The sequence below is a fragment of the Myotis yumanensis genome, unplaced genomic scaffold (assembly GCF_028538775.1).
Source record: "Myotis yumanensis isolate MYYU_CA2020_CCGP unplaced genomic scaffold, mMyoYum1.0.hap1 SCAF_2, whole genome shotgun sequence".
In the NCBI taxonomy this organism is placed as follows: Eukaryota; Metazoa; Chordata; class Mammalia; order Chiroptera; family Vespertilionidae; genus Myotis; species Myotis yumanensis.
This window is the reverse complement of record NW_027223753.1, coordinates 185,424,556-185,440,522: the sequence shown is the minus strand read 5'-3', so window position 1 is coordinate 185,440,522 and position 15,967 is coordinate 185,424,556. Positions and strand designations below refer to the sequence as shown.

At 42.1% G+C, this 15,967-nt stretch overlaps 1 protein-coding gene across 3 annotated transcripts in view; it reads right to left on the bottom strand.

The window, feature by feature from the left end:
* The window catches only part of PLD1 (phospholipase D1), a 199,049-nt gene that overhangs the window by 142,511 nt on the left and 40,571 nt on the right, over positions 1 to 15,967 (bottom strand). For 2 of the 3 annotated variants that reach the window (XM_070406794.1, XM_070406797.1), the window contains exon 1: positions 6,011 to 6,138. The exons of the other annotated variant lie outside the window; for it this stretch is intronic. The gene's annotated coding sequence lies outside the window, so the exon portion shown is untranslated. Of the gene's footprint in view, positions 1 to 6,010; positions 6,139 to 15,967 lie in introns of those variants that run through there. 3 annotated transcript variants of the gene reach the window in all.

Sequence of the window (15,967 nt, the reverse complement as noted above, 5' to 3'; positions counted from 1 at the left end):
GGATTAACTTAAGGGATTCATGTAAGTTAAACACTATTGATGAAGCTGTTCAGGAACAATTTCCAGGGTGCAGTATCAAGTGATCTGTAGTCACTCATGTGGCTGCTGTCTTTCAGAACAGGCATGGAAACCAGATGTGCAATAATTAAGCCTGTACCCAAGAACAAAATGTTCACACAACAACGAGGAGACTACAGACCATGCCTGTGGAGTTGGAAGTGTTCCTCGGAGGCATAATAGGCCTTTAGGCTCTTTTTCAAATGTCATTAGGTAAATGTTGAATGGTCTCAGCTTTTGATTTTTACCAACCCAGAAAAAAAGGAAATATAATCTCATTCACCAGGACTAAACTGTTTTTAAATTAACAGAACGGAATATTAGAAACAGTTGCAATGGGAAAGTCAAAGGAACTCAAAAGGCCCCAAAGGCTCCAATCAAATCAATAGAACCTTGTGGCCTTCAGGACACCATCCTTCATGGCTTCATCTATAAAATGAGGAAGGGAAAGAATGGAGTCAAATTCTCTTGGGTTCTCTTCCATCTTCATTATTCCAGTTGAACCATCTCTTCTGAGAACTGTCCCAATACGTTGACTTGTCCCTTTCTAAATATCAACTGCTCTTAGACCAAGGCAGCATTATCATGACCCATTGGAAATCCATGCAAGCATCTTAGCTGGACTGATGTTTCAAGTATTTAAATAGACTCCACCCCACACCATTTATCAAACTATCCACCTTATAATTGTATTTGCTATACCAGCTGACTAAAATTTTCATCCCAATGCATAAAAGTCAAAAGGCAGTTTCCTACAATAATGCTTAAGGCAGCAAAATAATTGTTCTCCAAAGTAAAAGTATCCTCTCCTTTATAAAAAATTGATCTTGCCTCAACTCTGGCCTGCCATTCCTAATCTATTTTAATTTTTATTATAAAAATAATAATTTTTTCTCAAAATAAACCTTAAGTTTATAAACTATTTGAGGAAATCAAAATCGCTCTTAGAGCCACCAACTTAAATAGATAGATTATGGGTGATGTTAATCTACTATTAAATGTGGGTATGTCTTATTCTCATATTTTCCCCTCTACATGAGTTTTTATTTTTTGAATATAAATTAATCATGCTTAAAGATATTATTATGCAGAAAAGTATAAGAAAAAATATAAAGTAGCAGAAATTTCCACCTTCAAAATACTCCGTTAACCCTATTAACTTAAGGTGACTACCCCTTCTGCCATCTCCCTAAGCATAACACACAGAGAGAGGTATATTTTAAACATGGCCAAGTCTGTCATGTACAAATAATTTGATAGTCAGTGTTTTAACTTAAAAATCTAGCACCACCACTTCCTTCTATTATAGTTTTTCATAAGTAAAACTGGAATCCTATAAAATAAAAGGCTAATATGCAAATTATCCCCTTGACTGGGAGTTTAACCAGGAATTCGACCAGGGGGCAGGGCCAGATGGCCAACTGCCCACGGCCCCTCCTCCTAGCCGGCTCCACCCCTGATCGGCCCCCCCACCCCGATCAGGGGTGGGGCCAGCCAGCCAACCTCCCACGTCCCCTCCCCCCGGGCTGGCCAGCCTGATTGGCACGGCACCGATCCAGGTGGGCCTGCCGGAACCCACCTGTGCAGGAATTCGTGCACCAGGCCTCTAGTAGTTACATAATGGTCCATAATGCAATTTTCCTCTTCTGTCTGTTTTATTTCTAACTTGTCATGGTAATAAATAATACTTCAATGAGTATTTTATACTGAAAGCTTTCACACTTCTACTTCAAAAATTCCAATCTATCACCCTATTCCTTTTGTGATTTCTTCTATTGGTTTTAGGAAGAGAAGTACTTTCCCATCCAAAGATCAGAAGTTTTGTTGTTATTGTTCCTGTGTTTTAATTTGTCTCCTTAATCTATGGACTATATGTTAATACATTAAGATTCCAAACTTATCTGTCATGTGTTTAAGTTTTAGCCAAATGTAGGTTATTTGCCCAACAGTTTCAAATGCACACTTATGTTTTTAAAGGAAATGCATGCCTCATATTCTTGGCTTTCGACTAAACCTCAGGACTGACAAAATAACCAGAGCTTTGAGTATCAGCAGGAAGTCATACTGGGAGGAATGAAGAGGCACTCACTCGGGCCAAATTCAAGCTAAACAATCAGAAGGCCCAAGTCCCTGGCCTCAGTGTTTTATTGTTGTAGCCTTAAGAAGTCTCAAGAGTTCCAAGGTCAGTTTATGTCGTTGAAAGACAGTTTTCAATGCTGTGGGCTTATTCGCCAATGTAAACTGGTCACTGTGGGTCTCATTTACTGACCACGGGAAAACTCTATGTCCTGCCTTAGGTCATATTCTTGCCATTGGTTATGAGCAGAACAGTTGAGAAAGCAGAACACAAGCTCACCCCCAACCCAGTAGAAAAGGGACACAAAGGACATGCCTTACCGGTTGTCAGTGGGTCAACAGAAACATCTTTGAGTGTGAGGAGCAGCACAGATGTCGGTATGTACATGGCTGCTTCTCATTAATAATAAATATCAGATTATGTTTCCCAAGAACATCAACTTCTCAGGCCGATGTTTTTTTCCTACCGCAGCACCCCTCCCCGACCATCCCTCCAAGGCACAATCCTGTTACTGCTGCTTGCTAGTTGCTATGACTTGAGACAAATTACATAACTTCTCTGGGACAGTTTCCACAATGAGAAAATGGGGCTAATAAAGACAATTGGCCTCTTAGGGTTGTTGTGAGGATTAAATAAGATGCTTAGGGCAGTACTGCCCTCGGGAAATGTTTTTTGAGAGCTAGTTATTATTACTCTTACCACTGCCTCTACTACTCCTGCCATGATTGCTGTTACCATCACCCACAGAAATGCCAGAAGGTGAAACTGAAATTGGGCTCTTCAGCATGAAAGAGGGAACTTGGGAGGTCTCTGGTCAGATCAGTCCTAGACTAAAATCTGTCCTCAGCCTTTGCAAGCCCACTGAGAAGCTAGTATTTACTGCCATTACTGAAATAGTGAATTTCTGGGGTGGATGGCATCACAATCTCTCCCACTTTCTGATACGAAAGCACAAGACCCATGCAAACTGGCACCTTCGATGAGCGTGGTTAAGAGCAAGAACCGGGGCTGGGGGCTGGGGAGTAGGGGGTGGGGGGGTGGGGGGCTAGGCAAGAGAAAGGTGGAGGTGGCACTGTTCATCATAGCCTCTACATGAATCTCACACGGTAGAAACTGCAGTTCAGGAGCTGACACCTCCCAAAAGATACAAAGTGAAGATCAAGACTGTGGGCAGGAATGAAAGTAATCTAGGGTGTGTGAGTAGGTGAACATAACAAGGTTCAGCAGTCAGAAAAACCACCTCTGATACCACAATTACTCCTACTTATTCATTCCTTTTTGAGAGTGCCATTCAAGTTTCCCAGGGTTTCGCGTCTGGGACAATTCATGTCAAAATAGTTTACCTAAGGATGTATCTCCAACTTCAAAACTCAGGTTCATTTTAAAAGGGAATGAGGCTCACATGCTTCTGGATCATCGGCGAGGTGCAGAAGCCTCTGGACATCAGTCAGACATCCAGAGGACTTTAAGTATCAACAAGAAAGAGATCAACCAAAGGACTGGTATGCATGTATATAGACCTAACCAATGGACACAGACACCAGGGAGGTGAGGGTATGAGTAATGAGTGTGTGTGTGTGTGTGGGGGGGGGGGGGGTTGAGGGGGGAATGGGGGGATAAGGACACATATGTAATACCTTAATCAATAAAGAAAGAAAAAGAAAGAAAGTGTGTTTATCCAACTCAGTTAATCAACTGAAAGCTCAACTTAAAATGAGAGAAAATGCCCGTCTCTATTTATTTTTTGCCAAAAGAAGAAATGTAACAAAAGGAAACCAGTCTGGCAAGATGAGAACAAGAATTGCAATGTGCGTTCCAGGCCTAGAATCAGGAATAAGATTTGCTTAGCTATATTATCCCAAAATTATAGATTTTGAACACCCTCTAGTCTTTTTTTCCTCCCCATGTTTAGAAGAAACTTATTTTAATGAATATTCTTGGGGAAAAAACCCTAAAACCTGTCTTTTAGGGAGTTTCCCTTCTTATTCTATTCTTTACCTCATTGTTTATTTCTGTTTCTAATCAGAAATGAAGCAATTTCTGCAAACACAGAAACTGAAACCTACCAGACATAAATGAGCTTTTTAAGACTTTTATCCATGTAAGAGAAGCACAAACAAATAATCAATAAGTGAAATGTCTCAACACTGTTCTTTTAAAATCACTGGGTAGCTACAATCAGATTGACAAAAGTCTCCCTTTAAAATTTAAATTAAAAACTGATGAACAAAATAGAACCAGAGACATGGATACATGGTACAGACTGACAGATATCAGAGGGGAGGAGGGTGTGATTAAAGGGGGGGGCGGGGGGGGGGGCGGTGAGATGAAAGAAAGTGGAAAGACTAGCCAAAGAACATATATGCATAGCCCATGGACACATACAACAATGTGATGAGGTCCAGAAGGAGGGGAGAGAGGGGCCAAGGGGGAGGAATGGGGGACATCTGTAATAGTGTCAACAACAAAAATAAAATATAATTTAAAAAATTTAAATTAATAGCATTTAATAATTAATAATAGTACATACGTGCCACAATAGCATAATTAAGCAAGCCATAGCAATCTTTGTGCTTTTTTTGGAAATCAACTAAAAACCGAGTATTTTTGCTGTTAGAGAAAGTACCTGCAGAGGCAGGGCTATAATATGGCTGCCCGGCTGTGTCTTAGGGTATAAAGTACAATCAGTTTTGTAATCCTGAAGTGGCATGCAGCCATCACTTTTACAACTTCAGCCTCTGGGATCCTTAAAACGTAGCAAATCATCTCCAAGATGTTTTTTAATTACTTATTTCTGTCTCCCTCCTCCCTCAATGTTACTTTTTTAAAGAGTTGAAGATGGAGAACTGGGACCCTGTCTGAAACACTGTATTTCCCGGCAAGGGGGGGCCGGGGGCGGGGGGAGGGGGAGAAGACTGAAATGGCAATAACAGAAGCAGAGCAGCATATTTAAAAACATTAGTGCATTATCTGGAACGAAAGCTCACGTAAAATAACAGAAAATCAAGTGTATTTCAAAAAGTGTTGTAAACTTTAAAATACCCAGCTGAACGCCTCTTATAGAACAACGTCATGCTGGGTTGCTTTGGTGACAAATTCACAAAAGTGAAACTGCTCTCTGGGTCTTTAAGTGAATACAATTAAGGAAAATGTTCTCATGATACCTAGTTGTGTTGACTTAATTTAGTTGTGTTACTGTCAGCAATACATTTGCATCTTACAAGGCACATTCTAGCCTTACAGTCATATTTACTCCTAGAGCAAACCTCAGATTCTGCAGACTCACAAGCAGTGACAATCAAGGAAGGAATTCAGCCCAGCTTAGTCCACCTGTACACTCTGCCTACATCCATTGGTAGGTATTTTACGAGGCATTCCAGAAAAAAATGCCAGACTTTCCAAAATTATCTGGTTCATTGTAACTATCAGGAATAGGCCCTGGGGAAAACCACGCACCAGGCAGGCACTCGAGTGGGAGGGACAACACCGCTAGCGGGAGCACAGCACCCTGCTACCTGACGCTCAAACATAAAATACAATCTGCCATGTAGACCATCGTAGCTATGCCCAGAAGATTTAATGGGGAGGGCACCAAAAGAGTAATTCTGGAAAAGGAACTGAAAATGCTCACAAACAAGTACACATCTCGGAGCCTACAGATCCAACACTCATTGGCCATGTCTTCCTGGATTCTGCTGCATTCAAGAGAGCCAAACAATACTTATACTACCAGGAGACTCATAACCCCCAAACCCCCGTTCTGTTCTAAAGGAACACAACAACAGCACAAACACTACGCTGTCATCTCATCGCCCAGGGAGCCTGGAGAGCAAGACTGACAGATGCCACACAAAGTTCAAAATGTTATGTACTAACCTGGTGCCCCTGTGAAAGCGGTCGCTTCATGTTGTTTTAAAGAAAGAATCCTTGCTAGGAAACTAATCTCCAAAGCAGCTGATGGTCAAGAGGTGGGGGGGAAACACTGACAGCCCAGGGAATCCACACACAGGGAGAGCAGGCTGCTCCCAGTTTTCAGCCGCCTCCCTAAAGGCAACTTAAGTCAAAGCCAAGCCCACAGAGCACTTTAGCCTATAAGCTTCAGTAATGAACTTGAAACCACACCCCATATGTTAACTAGACACTGGGCTGCTGTGAGAAATAAAATCCACAGGCAGAAAGAGCTGAGGCTTCAGGCTTCGTGTTTGTGCCTGCTGTCGGAGAAAGCTAGAACACAAAAAACGTCACACAAAGAGAATTCACACCCTCCCCCCTTCAGACACTGCACGAAAGTGACTCATTTATTTTAAACAAGAGCAACACAGTCTGCCCTCCACGAAGGCCACGAAATGAGTTTTACATGGTTATCCAGGTTGGGTGGTGGTGGTGGTGGGAAACATAAACACTACAATTGCACATTGCATAAGAGGACACATGGAGTTACTGTTTCCGAGTCTCAGAGTCACACATCATCCGGATTTTCAGGTTTGTGGGTTTTTTTGTTTTTTGTTGTGTTTTTTTCTGGGGGGGGGGGGGGGGAATCACATTAAAAAAGTCTAAAACCTCATTAACCACTCAAGTCTAAAGTTCAAGAGGAAAATTAATCAAAGAGCCTGAAAATTCACTCCTAATTCAGTCTCACCATCTGCATTGAGGTTATATGTATATGGTAAAAAAGAAAATTTTTTTTGTAGTTTTGGAGCTTTTTATAGTTTAAAATGGAACTTACTATGACTCACTGTCGTTTCAAAGTATGGAATTTAAATTTATTTTTCATTCTAGGAAAAGGTAACTGATAATTTCTTTAAGGCATTTATATCTTAAAAGTCAATAATGTTTCAGCATAATGCTTACAAAAGAATAAGAAATGCTCTGCTTTTGAACATAATGTGTCTACAATACACACAATTTTCCCCTAGTTTTAACTCCAAGAAGAGCCTCAATTTTAATAGATTGGTTTCTCTTCTATTTAAATAAGAGCTATATAACATAGTGGTCAAAGTTACCTGACTTTATTGTTTCTTTTAAGCCATAAGACTGAACCAAATATTCAAAGAAAAACTTGATTCACTGTTGTCAAGTAGATTTACATGTGTTTCTGATAAAATTCAAGTTACTCAAAACCTATGAAACATAAGTCATTAGCGTATTAGCTCAACAAGATCAAGAAAAACCCAGAGACTCCCTCACACCTTAGAATTCCTGCCTTCCACCCACACCTGGGTCTTGGCTCAACATTTTTTCATGGGGTCACTTTAGATTAGTGGTTCCCAACCTTTTTTTAGCCATGCCCCACCTAAGCATCTCTAAAATCCTGATGCTCGCCCCCCCTCATGACATATAATTCTTATTATTCAAAAAGTGAACTCCTATTCATGTGGAGGAAGCCTAAAAGGCCATTAACTTGGTCTAAATAAGCTTCCAAAGAACATGGCATCCATGAAAGAGAAAAATAAAAGAATGAAAGGACAGGTGAAGTACTGAGGAAGAAATCACTAAGAAATTGTTTAAAAAAAATAATACTAATATGAAGTTATATGAAAAAATAGCAAGTAATGTTTCAAAACATATAATAGAGAACAGAATTGCATGAATATGTCATAATATATATTTATATGCTGTATATGAAGCCCCTAGAACCATAAGAAATGCAAAAAGTTCACTGTCAAATAACTCATTCTCAAATTGCCTCCCTTAAAAATCAAATTGCCCCCCCTATGGGGGGGTGCCCCTTGTTGGGAACCCCTGCTTTAGAATGAGAGGGGCAAGAGAGTCACCTTGCTGAGAAAACTACCCTCAAGGACTGTGGCCCAGGCCTTTCAAAGGAGCCAGTACCCCACCTGGTGGCAAAACTAAGAAAAGGCTAGAACAGTTAAACCTCCAGGGAAATACTACTTTGATGTTGGAAGACAAACAAAAAGAAAAGAATCAATTATGAGAGCTCATTAATGTCAAATACAATGTGTAGTAGGGCTCCTGAAAAGTTTTTCCCCCACAAGAGTGGTCTAGTTCTAGGTGACATAAAAATACTCATGCAAAAAAAGAAAATAATTACATTCAAAACCATTTCTTTTATGTGGATCTAGTTTGCAAACATGTATGATGATTTGCATTCAAAGAGAAATCCTCTGATAAGTAATACTGATCTCTCTTTAACCCAAAGAGCTACAAAAAAAATCGTATGAGGTCAACATAATCTCTGAAATGAAAGAAAAATGGAAATATTCTCAACTGAGATAGCTAACTCCTGGTGGGATGACTCACTATGGTTTCAAAATATGGAATTTAAATGTCTCCACCATTCTACTAAAAAGCTGTATTCCTAGGATTTCCCCTACCTTTCCTGTAAAAAAAAAAAGTTTCTTTTGTCTCATATAAATTACTTCTGCTAAAATCAACATTCAATACCAACCTCAATGGAGATAAAGAACAATTAAATATTGGGTTTTGAATTATACTACAGTCTTTAATAAAAACTCCAGCAAAAATTAAAGTATCTTTTATATGAACCCAAGCCACACTACTAAAACCAAAACCAATAATAATAGCTAATGTTTAAGCTCTTACTATAATCTAGCCCTGGTTCTAACGTGTTTTACATGTATTAACTTATTGATCCCTCTATTATTATACAAGTTTTACAGATGAGAAAAGCAAGGCACCTAAATTAAGCTAAGTGCCCTGCCAAGATCAAATAGCCAGGGGTGGAGCTGGGATTAGAATCTATGCAGTCTGGCTCTGAAGGCAGTGCTCCTAACCACATACTTTAATAGTAACTGCTTGTGAAAGCCCGCCAGAGTCTGGTCAAAGCACAGGCGGAGGAGATGGTTGGGCAAGAAATGCTCTGTAGGCAGTGCTCAGGATGCTGCAGGCTGGGAAAGGCTTTCTAGCAAAGCGGACACGGCACTGAGACCTGAAGGCAGGAGGGCAGGTAAGGGACCCCCAGGCCGAGGGCACTCACTGGGCTTGCCGAGGCAAAAGGGGGAAATGGGGAGCAAGCCATTGGAGGGACCACTGGGAGCTCGGGGAGGCTGGGGACCTGCAGGGGGAAAAAAAAAAGTAAAAAACACTTCGAGGAAGGCCGGAGTCCTCTGATGTCGCCTCATGAAGGCAAAGAGGCATCATCGAGAGATTTTAAACCAGAGAGTGACTAGATGTGCACGTCAGAAAGATAAGTAAGAATGAATGAGGCCTTGGGGTGAGTAGCAATTTAGAAGATATGCCAGGGAAAGGGAAAGGTAGACCAGTGCTTTGAAATGTACAAGTTTACACTTCACAAACTTTATCAAGAAGGCTGGAGCAGTAATCCTGGCGACTTGGGTGCTCACTAGCTCCCTTGCTCAAGCAAGGATTGGGGCCTGAGCCATACGGTTGTTAATGCCATCCACAGAGCTGGGAACACAGAAGAGCAGGCTGGTGGGAAGAGGGAGGTGGGATGGCCAGGCCGCAGAGCTGGCTTTAGAGGCTGCGTGAGGTCCTGTGGGCCATGCAGGGTGCAGGTACAGCGGGCGGCAGGAGCTACAGGTCTGTGCTCCAGTCCCCTGCCTGCACAGGAGGGCCACGCCTGGGAGTCAGTGCACTAAAGGGTGACTGCAGGTGGAGGGCACAGCAGGGTGCTTGACCTGGACCCTGGAGAGTGCACAGCATAAGAGGAAAGGGTACAGTTTTTAGGCAAGGGGATTTGGGGGCCTCAGACTGAATTCAGGCCCTGGGTGGTGAAAATTTCATTGTAATGTTTATTAACCTCTAAAATTTAACATGTCCTTCCATTACAAATGTAAGCAATAGTCCACAGTAAAACTAGCCAGTCCTATGACTTGTCACAAGTAGAAATCAAAGAAATCCTATCATATTACAGTTGTTGCAAATATCTCAAAGTATCATTCACTCATGTCCACTTCATAATTACAGTAATTAGACCTACCACTTGCTCTTGGTATGTAATGCATTAATAAAGACTCTATATTACAATATTACATTTTTTGGCATATTGATAATTGTCAGTATAATTAGTTTCCTTTGTAATCCTATGCATTCTAATTTTATGCATTTAACATTTTATGCATTAAACATTATTCTAAAAAGGGATTCATTAGCTTCACTAGAATGCCAAAGGGGTTCCATGACACACACAGAAATGTAAAGAACATCTGATTTCAGGAGATAAAGAAAAACCCACAGGAAGATTTTTTAAATGCATTTAGAAAAGGAGGAACCTATGATGAGATGACCCACAATTCAAATCCAGGACTTCTCACTTGTGGTCTTTCCTCCACCAACTCTACATCCTAAAATAGTTAGACCTACCCCTAGCTCTTAATATGTAATCTATATATATATAAAGAGCCAGGGTCCATAACAACTGAAGGCTCAACCAAACACAGGAAGTCAGTGCTGGGTTGTCGTGGTGACCTAGCACTGACACGCAGTGACCCAGCACTGACTGCTGAGTGGGCTGAAGATCAGGCCCGGAGAGAGGCCTGCAGAGAAAGAGGCAGGGTCTGATCCGCAGCCTCTGTGGCAGCTGTTGATCAGCTGTTGCCTCTCTCTCTCCCAGCTTCTCCAGCAGCCATGCCTCTGTTTCTCTCCAGGCCTCTGCGGGGGGCTGCTAATCAGCCCCGCCTCTTTGATTCAGGCCCAGAGATAGGCCCCAAGACACTGACTGGCATAGAAACCGACCAATCAGAAACTAATCTGGGTTAAGTGCCAGGAGCCAATGGCTGTCTAAGAGGCAGAGCTTTTGATGCTGTCTGGCATAGAAACCGACCAATCAGAACGTAATCTTGGTGAACTGTGAAGGCAGAACCTAAGGTGGGGGCTGAGGAGGGGTTTTAAGGGCAACAGCTGTTTGGTGTAAGGTGTAAGAAAGCAGTTCAATTTTTTAATGACTGGTTTGGCAGTATAGTGCATATGGCTGGCTCTCAGTCCAGATATAGGGATTATGTGTTTTTGTCTTTTAAGAGCATCTCTTCCTGCTGAAAAAGGCTTTCCCCACCACCCATTTAAGCAATCCTATCCTATATAATCTATCTATACTAATAAAGGGGTAATATGCTAATTAGATCAGGTCAACTGGCCATCTTCCAGATGTCCAACTTCCTTTTTGAGAAAGCCATGGTGGTGGGAGCAATCAGGCCAGCAGGGGAGGGCAGTTGGGGGCAATTGGGCCAGAAGGGGAGCTGTTAGGTGTCAATCAGGCTGGCAGGGGAGTGGGTAGGGAGTGATCAGGCTGGCAGGCAGAAGCGGTTAGGGGCAATCAGGCAGGCAGGCAGGCGAGCGGTTGGGAGCCAGCAGTCCCGGATTATGAGAGGGATGTCCGACTGCCGGCAGTCGGACATCCCCTGAGGGGTCCCAGATTTAAGAGGGTGCATGCCAGGTTGAGGGACACCCCATCCCCAGTGCACAAATTTTGTGCACCAGGCCTCTAGTCTATAATAATAAAAGTGTAATATGCTAATTAGACCGGATGTCTCTCAGGACGAAGCCAGGGCGGCAGTGGGGCTGAGGCAGAGGCAGTCTCTGTGGCGGAGGGGGCCGAGCCCCTTGCATAAATTTCGTGCATGGGGCCTCTAGTGCATTAATAAAGACTCTATATTACAGTATTACATTTTTTGTAATAGTGATCATCAGTATAATTGATTTCCTTTGTAAACCCTTCATGTGTCAATAAAGTGCTTTCACATGGATCACAAAATCCCAGAGTAACAAATGGCAGAGGCTAATCTCCCTGAGACCTCAGAAGAGCCACAGTCCAAGAAGACACCAGTCCCAGATGGCTGGTGGCATCTTCCACTGCACCCCATGGAGCCACAGTCACGAGCACAGGGCAGTATGAAGAAGAGCAGATCCCTTATGTCATAGGAGAGAGACCTTGATCAGGAGAGAAAGGAACAGTGAGTACAGAGCAGTGAGTGGGTCCTGCTTGTCCTCAGGTTTCCATTTACAGGCAAGGAACAAGTTATTTGGATCCTTTGCTCAAAGCTCTTTTAATTCGTTCTGATTGGTGATCCAAGGTGAATGACAAGATTTACAATATTTCAAATGTTTCATTTTCCTTTGCTATAAGCAGAACAGAAGCCTGTACTTAAGCAATTAATTTGAAATTAGACAGACAAGCTGGAACAAGGCGCTCTCTGTTCCCGTGCTGTGCCCACCAACTGGCGTCCATGATTTAATCAGTGACATGTGCTGCCAGGGCTGCCTTACCAACAATGTCCCTTATTGTCTTCACATCCACTCCCTATTCTGCAACATCTGTCATGGTTCATATCTCTATTTTATTCTATTTTGTCCTCTTACTTTTACGGGGTAATTTTCTTAATTACTACAAATTGCTCTGAAATCTACGCTAACTCTCCAAGAGGTAACAAGATTTTGTGACTTGGTAATAAGAATCTTAGGGTGCACAAATGGACACCCTTCTAGGTTACTGCAAATTTTCACAAAATTATATCAGTAAAGCAAATTTTGTCTCATGATTGGTTAGATAACTTAACTTTTTGTAAATATAACCTGATCAGCTCAGAGATTACTTTGGCCCCTTCTTGTATAATGCATGCTTTCCTTTTACACAATAATGAATATGTTGCTTTATATGACTGACATAAAATGCTCTTCTGAAAAACAAGTTGAGTATTTCTTAATGCTCATGTTAAAATGTAAATTATGTTCTTTGATTGGTCTTGAATTTCCAAGTTTCTCTATTGTTTTCTTTCTCTTTTTAATAAGGAGAAACAGTCAAAATTGCCCCTTGCCTCTAGGCCCAACCGCCTAAAACCTAGAGTAAGAATTCTTGTGGGTAAAAAAAAGAAAGTTCAAAGTTGGTATCCGATCTCTGGAACAGCAGAGGGGGGCCTCCAGCTGCTGCCTCTCTGGGGACACACAGAAACGTGGACACGTGGACTTAGCCCAGCCATCCACTGGGAGTGCAGCAGAGGGTCACACCCCAGTCGCCTGCACTGTGGGGGAGAAGGGACTGGACCTGCAGCCACAAGCCCGTGTCTGTTACCTTCTAACCACACAGAGGCACTTCCTGCCTTGCTTGCCCAATCTGAATAAGGAAGGGCATCCTGTTACCCTGGCGGTTCTTGCAGCTTGAAGCCACTTGCTTTTTTGTCCCCACCCTGTTTTCTTTGCCCTGCCCTCTAACTGCTTCCCCACAAGACCTCTCCCTCCAGCCAAACTGGTTTAATCCATTTTTCAGCCCCTAGTTCTTCCTCTTTGGGTCTGGGCCACTGCCCTTCCTGTGATGCCCTTCCCCTTATGGCCAGGAAAGAATGAAAATCCTCCCCCCACATTTCAAGGGGCAGCCCAGACCACACTGCCTTCTCGGACCACCCTGGGTATAAACATATCATGTTTATTTCTCACACCTAGAACAATGTCATCAGCAAATGCATTAGACAACTAAATGAAAAGACAACCTACTGAATGGGAGAAGATAGCCACCAATGCTACATCTAAAAGGGGGTTAATATCCAAAATTTATAAGAACTCATAAAGCTCAACACCAAAAAAACAAGCAATCCTATTTAAAAATGGAGAGAACCTGAATAAACACTTCTCCAAAGAGGACATACAGATGGCCAACAGACATATGAAAAAAATGTTCAATGTCATTAATCATCAAAGAAATGCCAATTAAAACGACAATGAGATACCATCTCACACCTGTCAGAATGGCTATCATCAGTAAATCTACAAACAAGTGCTGGTGAGGATGTAGAGAAAAGGAACCCTTGTGCACTGTTGGTGGGAATGTAAATTGGTGCAGCCATGATTAAAAACAGTATGGATATTCCTCAAAACATTAAAAATGGAACTGCCTTATGACCCAGCAATTCCACTTCAGGGTATATATCCAAAGAAACCCAAAACACTAATATGAAAGATATGTGCACCCCTATGTTCATTGTATTGTTATTTATAATGGGCAAGATATGGAAGCAACCTAAGTGCCCATCAATAGAGCAATGAATAAAAAATATTGGTACATATATACAATGGAATATTATTCAGCCATAAAAAAGAATGAAATCTTATCATTTGAGACAACATGGATGGACCCAGAGGGTGTTATGCTAAGTGAAGTCAGACAGAGAAAGACAAATAGCATATAAATTCACTTATCCTATATAATAAAAACCTAATATGCTAAGTGTCCAGTTGGCCATTCAACCAATCAAAGCGTAATATGCTAATGATATGCTAAGGCCGCTCAACTGCTTGCTATGACATGCACTGACAACCAGGGGGCAGATTCTCTGACCAGTAGGTTAGCTTGCTGCTGGGGTCCTGCAATTGGGATTGAGTTTGATGGGCCGGACACACCCTGGAGCCCTCCCGCAGTCCCTCCCCAGCCCCAATCGTGCATCGGTGGGGTCACAGCTGGCGAGTGCAGCAGCAGAGGCAGGAGCCTCTCCCACCTCTGCAGCAGCACTAAGGATGTCCAACTGCTGGCTTAGGCCTGCTTCCTGTGGGGAGCGGGCCTAAGCCAGCAGTTGCATATCCCCTGAGGGCTCTTGGACTGTGAGAAGGTGCAGGCCAGGCTGAGGGACGCCCCCCGAGTGCACGAATTTCATGCCCTGGGCCTCTAGTCCTATATAACAAAAGCCTAATATGCTAAGTGTCCTGTCGTCTGGTCATCTGTTCAACCAATCAAAGTGTAATATGCTAATGATATGCTAAAGCCACTCAACCATTTACTGTGATGTGCACTGACCACTAGGGGGCAGACAGTCAACTAGTCGACCAGTCACTATGATGTGCACTGACCACCAGGGGGCAGATGCTCCTTCTGGTAGGTTAGCTTGTTGCTGGAGTCTGGCCGATTGGGACTGAGTGAGATGGCCGGACATGCCCTAGAGCCTTCCTACAGTTCCTCCCTGGCTAGCCAACCTCCCGCGTCCCTCCCCAGTCCCAATCATGCACCAGTGGGGTCCCTCGGCCTGTCCTGTGCCCTCTCACAATCTGGGACCCCTTGAGGGATATCAGAGAGCCAGTTTTAGCCTGATCCCACTGGCCAGGCTGAGGGACCCCACTGGTGCACGAATTCATGCACCGGGCCTCGAGTATGTGACATAAAACAACAACAACAAACAAACAAAATAGAAACAGACTTATAGGTGCAGAAAACAGGCTAATTATTGTCAGAGGGGAGGGGCATTGGGTGATGGATGAAAAAAGTGAAGGGATTAAGAAATACAAATCGGAAAAAAAAGAAAAAGAAGAAACTTGGCAAGGATGGTATGACAGATGCTTCAGTGGGAATACTTTCAACATCAAGAGATTAATATTAGGAAAATGCAGGAGATCTTCACATAATTTTGTAAATGTGAGTCTCTCCTGGCTCATACTGCAGAAATGAGATATAATGTCCAAGATGTTGCAGTATACTATAATAATATTGGTTGCAAAATTATTTAAAGTAAAAAAATACAAATTGGTAGTTACAAATTAGTCATGGGGAATATAGTCAATAACATTGTAATAACTATGTATAATACCAGCAGGGTACTGGAAATATCAGGGGGATCACTTTGTAACGTATATGATTGTCTAAGCACTATGCTATACACCTGAAACTAACATAAAATAATATTTCATGTCAACTGTAATTAAAAAATAAATTTTTAAATAAATAAATAGACAGATAAATAAAATGTATCCAAAACATAAGATAGGTTGATGAAAGGATAGAAGGATGGAGAGATAGCAAGATATGTGTTAAAGCAAATAAAACAACACATTAATTGTTAAGTCTAGGTGATGATTCACTTTAAAATTCTTTCCATATTTCTGTATGCTTGAAAATGTTCATAGTAAAATGTTGGGTGG